We start from the raw sequence: 8764 nt of genomic DNA, 5'->3' as shown, positions 1-8764 counted from the left end.
GAAAATACACTGTAGAAGATAAATCTAGATCTAGACCTATTAGAATCAGTACGATTGTCTAAAGCCGGACATTCCAAGTGTAAGAAAATACTTAAGGAAAGTCAAGAAAATAACTCTTAAGATGCAAAATGAATACTCTCTCTGCCATTACACTACCATTACATTGTGCCCATTAATTTAATCATAACTATTTAAATTTAAATTAATTAAAATTAATAAAATTATTGGTTCACTTTCTACTATAATCATACTAAATACATTTCAAGTGTTCAATACTCACATGTGGCTAAAGGCTAGAGTATTAGATAGCACAGAGAGGGAACATTTCTATCATCCTAGAAAGTTCTGTCAACCAGGTTTATGTAGTACTCAGTTCATACCAAGATCAATCTGAAAGAAATAGAGGACTCAGTTCAGGACAAAGAAAACTTACTTTTACGGTCAATGGTTCAAAGCAGAAAAAAATTCCTGCATGGAAATTCCATTGTGGATCCAAAGCATATAACAGCACTTCCTAAAGCCTATGTATCCTATAGGACGTTACCTCCTTAGAAGGATGGACCAATCGGTGTGAGGGACATAGCATATGGGAGGTACGGAAGGGAGGAAATGAACAAGCTTATCTGGAGATGCCATATACACAAATGTGAAGTGGAATAAAAATTTAGCAACATGCAAGATAAAGAAAATGAGAACTAGGGAAAGGACTCATAAAACACCATTTGTGGCGTTTGACAAAAATTCTACCTTGCAAATAACAGCTTATCTGTAGATAATGCCTTAGATTGCTATAAGCTTAGGGTGATTTTTCTGTAAGACAGTAAAAGAAAACCTAAACTAAATGACAGGAGGGAAGGAGGAATTAATGGGGCAGGAGAGGGATGTTGGAGAATTTCTGCATTTTCAGTTACTGGAGTCACCTCATCATGTTGGAAAGGTGGAAAGCCTGGGAAGAATTATTAACATAAAGTAAGAAAAATTTTTTGTACTAGATCTGTCATGACCAGGGATTACCAGGCACTGCTTAGCTCCCACCACTTTAGGATGATGTGACGTCCCTTTCCTTTCTTTTAATCATAATATTTGCACATTTATAGAGTATTCTCTGGCCCCATATAGATACTTTGTTTATTAGTCACTTCTAATCATGATGCTATCTGGTAATATCCAAGGGAACCTAGACCATGGAAATACCCTCTCACCATGTTGTCTTCTGTGACTGAGATTTTAATAGGCAACTCAAAGGGAGAATTGGTTGGATTTGAATCTTATTAACCACAGATCAATGTTTACATATTCATCATAATCCCTGACGTAGCTGACAAATTGATGAGGAAATCTGGGTCACATTTTGGTTTCTGTGTGTTTCTAATAATAAATAATTTTTAAAGATAGGGCAAATTTTAGCACTGAAAGGATGTTAAGAAGTAATAGTTCATGACATTTTTTTAAATGTAAAAAACTAGGACCTTAAACATTTAAATAACATCCTAAAAGACATATAACTTAATGACAGTTGTGTGTATACTGTTTCCTAGCCCAAAGTTCCTGTTTTATTACTCTATGACGTTAGCTGTGGTATTAATTTTAGTAGTCAATGTATAAGAAACAGCTCAACTCTCAGTTCTAATTTTAGCTAATCAAATAATATGTTTTTCCAATTAGAGTGGTTAATTTATTTAGCTACACAATCTATACGTGCCCCAAAATATTTCTAAACACTTTTATAAATATACACCTATCTTTATTTCTATCTTTATCCCTTACCTAGAGAATGAGAATTGGAAGATGAGTAATGAGATGTAAATTATAGGCCAACGCAGATGTCCCTTGTGGTTATATAACCCTAAACTAAGACAGATGAAGAACAGACTTTTTAATATAATTTTGCCCTTATGAAAATCTTTTAAAAAGTTTTACCTGAGTTATACAGTTCAGTCCTTTAGAATTTAATATAACTTCTAAAGTTATTTAGACAATGAAATGGATGTGTTAACAGGCATTCCTCCAAACCTGTGATGTGGTCAAGCAAAAGTGGGGAAATGCTTTGTATTCTTAATGATTTGTTATGAATTTTAATATATTAAAGGTGGTGAGAAGGAAACTGGGTTAATTTTGTTCTTCAAATACATGGTGACAAAAATGTTTTCATGACAGAAAGATCATAATTACTCAAGAAACAATGTGCTTCCAGAGATCTTAAAATTATGAGCAAGCCTCTTTGTTTTGCTCTTTCCAGAGCTGTGTTTACCGGCTGTGTTTTGGGGGCAAATATTCCTGAGGACCTGCTGGAAAGACTTCCATCTCCTACGCCATCCCTCCAACCCCCTCTCTCGTTCCTCATTTCTCCTGTCGGTCCCCCCTCTCCCCTCTAATACTGCCTCTCTGGCTGGCCTCAGCAGAGTCGCTTTCCCTCTCCAACTTTACCACTGGTTGACCTCAGTGACTCCATCATCAGAATTACTAGATCTTTTGAAGAACAAAATAAAACAAACGAACAACAAACAGGTCCAGGGCAATCCCTTCTCTGGGATTCTGCGTCGGCAAGAATGGTGTGAGAATAGAAAAATCTGTGTTTTGCAAAGTTCCCCCAGATAAGCCGAAATGTGAGCCAGGATGGTGAATAATCGGTCTGCCTCCAAACTTCACTGGCCATGAGAAGAAATGCGTTTTGGACTTCCAAGCTTTTCACAAAGAAACAAAAGCAGAGATATGACAACTAAATGCAATGCATGCTTCTGGATTGTATCCTGGCTGGGGATAGGAAAGGAGTGGGATGTAAATGACCTTAATGGGACAATTGATAAATTTTGTACATGGCCTGTGGATTTAATAATAGTATTTTATGAATAATTGTATTTTTATTACTTAAGAGAATGTCAAGATTTCATTTTTGTTTTTGTTTTCCCAGAAACACACAGTAAAGTATATTTAATGGTAAAGGGGCACACATAGTGTCTCCAATGTATTATCAAATATTTCAAGTAAAATATGCATCTATGTATAAATATAGAGAGAGAAAGACAGAGACTTATATGGTGAATAGGGCAGCATAATTGGTGAATTTGGGCAAGTGGTATATAGGAATTCCTTATACTATTTTAGCAATTTTTTGGTAAGTTTGAAATTATGTCAAAATTTATTTATTTTTTTTAAAGTTTTACTGTAACTGGAACCAAGAGCCATCAAATTTCTCTCCAAAATATGTCATCCTGGGCTATGTGATTCAAAGTAATCAAAAAAATAGATGGCCAAAAAAAAAAACTTTTTGAAATCTACTATCATATCAACTAGAAATGAGAAATGTGATTTTTCAGATATCAATACCTTTATGTAGGATAATTGTACACTTGAGAGTTGAACAATATAGGTTAAACTAATTGTAAACATTAAGTAGCATAAAGATTTTTTCCTTTTTTTTAACACTGATGATGAAATAAAACCAAGAAAAATATTATATAAAGTACTCTTTTCTGAAAATCCATGAAGCAGTCATAAATTAGCACAAAATGGAACAAGTATCTAATGTGAAGTCAGAAAATACAAATTCAAATTTATTTCTTACGAAGTGTGGGGTCTTGAGAAAGTTGACTATCTATTTGAGCAAATTTCCAAATCTATAAAACAAACGTAGTCATAATAAAGGCCCCACTTAATGAGGGAAATAAGTGGTTTAAAAAAGTTGCCAATATATTGCCTTATGTATGGCAAACAGGAACTGTCAAGCATAATATCTCAGCCATGTAAATACAGTTGTCCCTCAGCATCCATGAGGAGTTGGTTCTAAGACCTCCGGCCAAACCAAAATCTGCATATGCTCAAATCCCTGATATAAAATGGCATAGTACTTGCCTATAACTTATGCATATCTTCCTGTATACTTTAAATCATCTCTAGATTACTTTTAATATTTAATACAATGTAAATAGTTGTTATACTCTATTGTTTGTTTGGGGAATAATAAGAAAAAGTCTGTACATGTTCAGTGCAAAAGCAATTTTTTTAAATATTTTCCATCTGCAGTTGGTTGAATCCAGGATGTGGAACCCATGGCTATGAAGAGATGAGTGTATAATATTTTAGACATCTCACAAGTGCTAGTTAGTTTCTCAGGTCATTGGACCTAAGAAGAGACCCCATCTGAACTGTAAGGGGAAGAATGAGACATGAGAAATTAGTTTCCTGGGGATGGTGAAGTGGTGGGAATTGAAAAGAAACAAATGAAAGCACTGGCTTACAGAATCATCATACTGATGCATTATCTAAGTTGGCCCCTGAAGTTTGGTTCAAATAGGGAAAGGAAAAACTAAATCTTTTTGTGCCATGACTTTCCCATCTTCAGGTTTTTAAATATGCTTTTTTGAGATTAATTTGGCCCAACTCTTCAAGACGTTTGTTTTGTAAAGTTACATAAATGTTATTTTCTGGCCACTTATGCATATGAAACCATCCTTAAATGGTTTTTACACAAGCAAGTACACTGTTTAGATATGAAATTCTTAGGTCACAATATTATCCTTTCAAAATTCTTATATTTTTTTCATTTTCTTAAAATATTTACAGTTACAATGCCTGAAGCTAGCTGAATACATTTTTCCTTTCTGAATAATCCTTTCTTTTCCTTTCCCCCCCTCATTTGAATACTTGAGTTTTAAAAATTATTATTCATTTCTCTTGCAACTCAGAAGTATGTCAATATGAATTTTCGGAGTTTCTCTGCTTTATTATTTTATCTTGAATTTAGTAAAGTCAATCAATTCTGACTATACAGGTCAATCAGTCACATTTTCTTCTACCATATTTTTATTTATTGCTTCTGTTTCACATGCTTCATTTCCGTATTCAGGAACACTAATTAGTTACATATGGAAGCTCTTATTAACTGTCATGTTTTCTTTCATACTTTTCATCCCTTTGTTCTTGTCCTGTACATTCTATTACAGCTTCTTAGTCCATCCTTCACATCACTCCACTCAAACTTCAGTGTTGTCATTACTAGAGTTCGATATTCTCAATACCTTTTAAAACTCAAGTTTTATTTTATCTGTTATACATTAAGTTTTCTTGAAATTCTTCCTGAGCTTATCTATCTCCCTTTTGTAACTCACACTGTTCCTTGTTGCCCGCTGATCCTGCTTCATGAAGGTTCATTTTTTTGTGTGTTTTTTTATTGAGCATAGCAAACGGGTTCCAGAAATGTTCTCTTGAGTATTATCATATTCTTCCGTTAAGCTTGCAGGTTGGTAATTCTTTTCTCTTATTCCACAGTGATTTTGGTGCTTATTTTTTTGTGTGTGTTTGTTTCTTTTTGCCCTTCTTTACAAATGGGGTACTTTCTAAACTCAGTGACTCTCAGAATATAGGATAAGTAGATTGCCTTTAGACATAATCTCTCAGGATGACAATTCAGCATTAAAAACAACATGATAACAACATCTCCTTCTCAGATTCGCACCTAGAAAGGAAGTTAATATGCCCAGATTCCAATATGAATTTTAGCTTCTAACAGGCATTCACTCTACTGAGATGGTGATTTCTCTTGTACCTCCTGCTTGGTCCTCTGAAACTCTAAGAAGATATAACAGACACAGTCTAAAATTTCCAGCATTCAATGTACCCTGGATATCTGTGTCACCATCTTCAGATCTTTGCTTACAGAGACAGAAGCAGCCAGTATGCAATGAACAATCAGTAGTCCCCCTCTATAGCTCCTGCCTATTTGTTTCTGAAAGATGCTGTTTCTGAAAAGCAAGATGGTAATTGGGGAAATGGAGAAAGTCTTAGAATTGACCTTTAATTACCTCAAAAATCAACACATGAGTTTCTTTTTCTTTCACTGATATATCCTCTGGGTATAGACCCATAGGCATGAAGAAATGACAGTGTTTTCCTGTCCATTTTAGGTGTTCACTTTGTCATGAGATGATAAAACCTGAGAATTTGCAAGGAAATTAGCCTACCTTCAATTAGTAAAAGTTCTACCTGGAGTCTAGCCTTCGTTCGTTTGAGACTTGATGCCGTATTCTGTCATTTTAGTGTTTTCTTAAGTATGTTAGGACAATAATTAGGAAAAGCTAGATCCTTTTAAATGTTAACCAAGGTGTTCCTTCACTATGAATAGTCTTACAGGTGTTATTTGATATCTGATGATAATAACTAATAAATATCATCTGCCTAAGTATTCTTACCACTATAAACCTTATGAAAATTCCAGTATTTCTATACATTACAGGAAAATGTTGTAATTCTAGTTTGTGTTGAAAATTACATTTATCTCCTTTACTTGTCTCAGAAATCTAGTAATTTTACATAACAAGAATTTTATTTAGATCAACTTTCCATTGCATCTTTCTATTCATTTCTCATTTTTCCATTTCACCATTCATTCAGTAGACATTTATTAAGTACTTACTATGTACTAGACACTGTGATAGATCCTGTAGATACTGAGATGTAGGTTCTGTCTCTAAGAATTTATGGTCTATTCATAAAGACCAATGACAAAATAAACCTGCAAACTCTGCTGTAATCAATTTTTTTAATATATGCTCAGTGTGAAAAAAATCTAAATAATAATATTAAGTAACGTGATTTTACTATGCTTAGATTTTTGTTTTTATCAATAATTTAGATAAAATTTTCATTCTAAATATTTTCTTCAGGAATGTATCTAATCTTTAATTCAAATCAATTTGATCAGCATTTAATAAATGTCTATTGTGAGCAAGACACTTCACCTGGCACTGTGAGGAATGCAAAGCTAAGATAAAATTTGAGTCTTCAAGGTTTTTAGTCTAGCAGGGAATACAGACTAACTATAATTCACTTGCAATGAAACACACAAAATGGTAAAAGAAAAAAAAAAAAAAAAGCACAAGAGCAGAGAAGATTAACTACAATGAAAATGACCCTACATTGAAGAGTAAAAAATTGAGCAGGGCCATATTGAATATGATAATAATTAGTGCCATTTATTGAGAAGCTCCTATAAGCTAGTCACTATAATAGATGCTTTTCATATATTGTCTCTAATCTTGGAAAATGGAAATATTTTTAAACTTTTTATTATCTACATCAGTTCAGAGGGCTTAACCGAAATAGAACAGCATGTATTGAAAACTGCTTGAAAATCTTTCTACACATTTCTTGGGGATGAATGTGGGTGGGGGTGCAGTTTCAGTGGGAGACAATTAGGTGATGGAAACCCAGTAAAAATCTAGTACTTAGAGAAAGACTGCGAAGACCATGGTCTGCTTTAAACTTGGCTTCTTTGGCAGATTGCATTGCCCATCAGACCTGGCTCATAGCCACAAATAGCTATAAACTTTCCCACAGTATCTGGACTCACAAAGTAATGGTTAGGATTGTAAATTAAGTGTCATCCTCTTTCAGATTATATACATCTAACTTCTGAAAGAATCCAACCAAGATAAACATATTAAATTTGTCTCTGAAGTATGAAGAGATGACAAATGTTTTCCCTGAGAACTAAATATTACAGTTAAAAAAAAAAATCTCTGTAAATCAAATCGAAGAGGTACTAGCAATAGCCAGAATGTGGTTGGCCCAGATTCTTGAAAGACACCTCAGATAAGTTTTCTCTTAGCAGTGGCTGATGATTCTGTTCAGTATGTGGAAAATTCAAATAGAAGTGTGAAATTGTGGAGGGGAAGTTCTAAGAATGCTAACTTACAAAATATGTAGGAGGGGTAAGTGGGTCATTGCATTGACCTCTTAGCTTGTTTTACATAAGAACATGCCTATTGTGATATCTATAAAGGTAAAGAATTAGCAAATATTTTTAAAGATCATTTAGAATATTGATAACACATAAGTTTCATTTTGTAATATAATATAATTTAACATGAGATCAAATTGCTGTCATGGAATGACTCAGAAGAAATGTATCAAGACTTTTAGAAAAGTTTTGGGGTTTTATTTTGGTTTTTGTTCTTTGGTGAGGGTTTTTTTTTTTTTTTTTTTTTTGCTTTCTTATAAACTGAAGTAAAGTATTGCCTGTTACAGTATTATTTCTATTCTTAGGCTTATTACCTATCCCAGGTCACTGTAAATTAAAACTCATTTTCATTTTCTTCTAACAATATTGTCTTCTTTAAAAAATATTACCTGTGGGGAAAAAAGCGTCAGTGAACTAAAGCTTGGTGTGGTTGCTTAATGGTTAAATGAATTGTGTGGGGACATTTAAAATATTACATATTTTCCACAGCTGCTTGCAGGAACATGTGAATGGAGTGTACTCTACTACTTTGTTCGGGAAGTGATTTTCTTTTAAAGTGGTGAAAATTTTCTTTCAAATGAGTACAAACAACACGATATTTATTTTGTTTGAAATTGTTCTGAAAATAATCTCTGATGAATTATAAAAATAATCTTGGCTTCCTCTTGGTTTCTTTTTATCTTAATGAGATATTCAATATTAGATTATTTGGTTTCACTTTCTGCTTCCATTGAATTAGAAGAAGGCTGTTTTGCCATTTCAATTCTATAAAGAAACTACTAACACCGTTAATTTCTTTAAGGATTATTCTTTCCTTCAATTTGTTCACATAAAATAAACACTATTGTAAAGCTCCTCTGTTCTTATCACGTTAAATGTAGGGTTCTAAATGTAGTGATATTTTGAAAGCAGAAGCTGTGTTTCTCTTAAAAAGACATCGATACCATGACAAAAAATTGAGTGAATGAGCTGTATTCTTCTTAAGAATCTTATTTATTTTACATAGTGAGATTTATAAGTCAAGCA

The sequence above is a fragment of the Eulemur rufifrons genome, chromosome 16 (genome assembly GCF_041146395.1).
Source record: "Eulemur rufifrons isolate Redbay chromosome 16, OSU_ERuf_1, whole genome shotgun sequence".
Taxonomy (NCBI): domain Eukaryota; kingdom Metazoa; phylum Chordata; class Mammalia; order Primates; family Lemuridae; genus Eulemur; species Eulemur rufifrons.
The sequence above is the reverse complement of the archived record's forward strand: the minus strand, read 5'-3'. Positions refer to the sequence as shown.